We start from the raw sequence: 2,500 nt of genomic DNA, 5'->3' as shown, positions 1-2,500 counted from the left end.
GAAAACTGTATCCCTAACATTAACCCAAACCCTAAATACGTGCCGATTTCTGTCCTTACGATTTCTGCCGATTCCTAACCCTAACCCTAACCCTAAATACGTGCCGATTTCTGCCCTAACCCTAACCCTAAATATGTGCCGATTTCTCTCCTGCGGAGTTCTGTCCTAACCCTAACCCTAACCCTAACCCTAAATACGTGCCGATTTCTGCCCTAAACCTAACGCTAACCCTAACCCTAAATACGTGCCGATTTCTCTCCTGCGGAGTTCTGTCCTAACCCTAACCTTAATCCTAACTCCAACCCTAAACCTAATATTAAGCCTAAACCTAACCCTAATTACGTGCCGATTTCTGTCCTGCCGAATTCTTTGAAAACTCTAACCCAAACCCGAAAACTAATCCTAACCCAAACCCTAACCCTAAATACGTGCTGATTTTCTGCATGCAAATTTCTAACAATTACCCTAACACTAACCCTAACCCTAAGTTTAACCCTAAAACTAAGCTTAACCCAAACTCTAACGCAAAATACGTGCGGATTTCTGCCCTGCCGATTTCTAATGTTAATCCTGAACCTAAATATAACCTTAACCCTAACCCTAAATACCTGCCAATTTCTCTCCTAACCCTATCCCTAACCCTAACCCTAACCCTAACCATAAATAAATGCAATTTCTGCCGATATCTGTCCTAACCCTAAATCGAACCATAAATTTCTAAACCTAACCCTAACCCTAAATACGTGCCGAGTTCTGTCCTGCTGAATTCTGTGAAAACTCTAACCCTAAACCGAAACCTAACCCTAACCCAAACCCTCACCCTAAATACGTGCTCATTTTCTGCATGCCGATTTCTAACAATTACCCTAACACTAACCCTAACCCTAAGTTTAATCCTAAAACTAAGCTTAACCATAACTCTAACCCAAAATACGTGCGGATTTCTTTCTGCCGATTTGTAACCCTAATACTTAACCTAAATATAACCTTAACCCTAACCCTAAATACGTGCCGATCTGTCCTGCCGAATTCTGTGAAAACTCTAACCCTAACTCGAAACCTAATCCTAACCCTAACCCAAACCCTAACGATAACCATAACCTTAACCCTAACCCTAACCCTAACCCTAAATACGTGCCGATTTCTCTCCTAACCCTAACTCTAACCCTACCTCTACCCCTAACCCTAAAAACGTGGCGATTTCGAATCCTATCTTTAACCCAAAATAGGTATGGATTTCTAACTCTAATCTAACCCTAACCCTAACCCTAACCCTAACGCTAAACCTAACCTTAACCATAACCCTAACCCTAAGCCTAACACTAAAGACGATTCAAAGCATGAACTTAAAGCAAACCCAAGATAACTTTCTAACCCTAACTCTAACCCTAACCCTATCCCTAACGATATATAGGTAGATTTCGAACCACAAAAGTAATGCATATTCTAACCCTAACCCTAACCCAAACTCTATCCCTCACATTAACCCAAACCATAACCCAATATACGTGCTGAATTTTGTCCTTCCGATTTCTGCCGATTTCTGCCGATTTCTAACCCTAACACTAACCCTAACCCTAACCCTAACCCTAAATACGTGCCGAATTCAGCCCTAACCCTAACCCTAACTCTACCCCTAACCCAACTTACGTGGTGATTTCTAATCCTAACTTTAACCGAAAATACGTATGGATTTCTAACACTAACCCTAACCCTATCCGTACAACTAAATACGTTGCCGATTTCTGTCCTAACACTAAGCCAAACCCTAACTATAACCCTAAACATAACCCTAACCCTAAATACGTGCCGATTTCTGCCCTAACCCTAACCCTAACCCTAACCCTAACCCTAACCCTAACCCTAACCCTAACCCTAACCCTAACCCTAACCCTAACCCTAACCCTAACCCTAACCCTAACTGTAACCCTAACCCTAACCCTAACCCTAACCCTAACCCTAACCCTAACCCTAACCCTAACCCTAACCCTAAACCCTACCCCTAACCCTAACCCTAACCCTAACCCTAACTCTAACCCTAACCCTAACCCTAACCCTAACCCTAACCCTAACCCTAACCCTAACCCTAACCCTAACTCTAACACTAACCCTAACCCTAAATTCTAACCCTAACCCTAACCCTAACCGTAACCCTAACCCTAACCCTAACCCTAACCCTAACCCTAACCGTGACCCTAACCCTAACCCTAACCCTAACCCTAACCCTAACACTAAACCCTAACCCTAACCCTAACCCTAACCCTAACCCTAACCCTAAACCCTAACCCTAACCCTAACCCTAACCCTAACCCTAACCCTAACCCTAACCCTAACCCTAACCCTAACCCTAACCCTAACCCTAACCCTAAACCCTACCCCTAACCCTAACCCTAACCCTAACCCTAACCCTAACCCTAACCCTAACCCTAACCCTAACCCTAACCCTAACCCTAACCCTAACCCTAACCCTAACCCTGACCCTAACCCTAACCCTAACCCT

This window comes from Monodelphis domestica, chromosome 1 (assembly GCF_027887165.1).
Source record: "Monodelphis domestica isolate mMonDom1 chromosome 1, mMonDom1.pri, whole genome shotgun sequence".
Lineage (NCBI taxonomy): Eukaryota > Metazoa > Chordata > Mammalia > Didelphimorphia > Didelphidae > Monodelphis > Monodelphis domestica.
The sequence above is the reverse complement of the archived record's forward strand: the minus strand, read 5'-3'. Positions refer to the sequence as shown.